This window comes from Dipodomys spectabilis, unplaced genomic scaffold (genome assembly GCF_019054845.1).
Source record: "Dipodomys spectabilis isolate Male_0828 unplaced genomic scaffold, ASM1905484v1 ptg000012l, whole genome shotgun sequence".
Classification (NCBI taxonomy): Eukaryota; Metazoa; Chordata; class Mammalia; order Rodentia; family Heteromyidae; genus Dipodomys; species Dipodomys spectabilis.
The window spans coordinates 4882985-4883814 of NW_024870689.1; the positions used below are offsets into that span (position 1 = coordinate 4882985).

The following is an 830-nucleotide window of genomic DNA, read 5'->3' on the forward strand; positions in this document are numbered from 1 at the left end:
GGTTCCATATCTTAGCTATGGTAAATAATGCTGCAATAAACATAGTTGTGCTGGTAGTTTTAGTATGGTCTTGTTTGTGATCCTTTGGGTAAATGAACAAAAGTGGGGTTGCTGGGTCATAGGGGAGCTTTATGTGGAGTCTTTTGAGGAACCTCCATACTGCTTTCCAAAGTGGTTGAACACGTTTACACTCCCACCAAAAATGGAGTAGGGTTCCCTTGTGGCCACATCCCCTCCAGCATCTGTTGTTGTATAAATATGGATTGCCTCATGAATTTGCGAGTCATCCTTGTTCAGGGGCCATGCTAATCTTCTCTGTATCATTTCAATGTTAGTGAATGGGCTACCAGATTAAGCACAGAACATGTTTTTTTTGGGGGGGTCCGGTCGTGGGGCCTGTACTCTGGGCCTGGGCGCTGTCCCTCAGCTCTTCAGCTCAAGGCTAGCGATAGCTCTACCACTTGAGCCATAGCGCCATTTCCAGCTTTTTTTCTTTTTGGTTATGTGCTGCTGAGAAATTGAACCCAGGGACTCAGGCATGCAAGGCAAGCACTCTACCACTGAGCCACCTTCCCAGCCCCAGAACATTTTTTATATAGAAAGTGTAATTGATTTTCTTAAACTAGACAATTCCACAAAAAGTAAGTTCAAAAGAATTGTCATGAAATTTTAGAATCATGCATTTCTTACATAAGCACACATTTTTGATGTTGGCATCATTTGTGGAGGGGAAGGGAAAAATATTTAAATAGGAATACAAGAAGACCAATTGCAGCAATGAAAGGAACTTTACAACTTTGGCATCTCTACTATGCCATACCTGCAGATTG

At 42.4% G+C, this 830-nt stretch overlaps 1 non-coding gene across 1 annotated transcript; it reads right to left on the reverse strand.

Moving 5' to 3' along the window:
• Nucleotides 1-252: 252 nt before the first annotated feature.
• LOC122094959 lies at nucleotides 253-359 on the reverse strand. Its single transcript, XR_006144978.1, has one exon. It is a non-coding gene; the product is annotated as a U6 spliceosomal RNA (small nuclear RNA).
• Nucleotides 360-830: the final 471 nt, after the last annotated feature.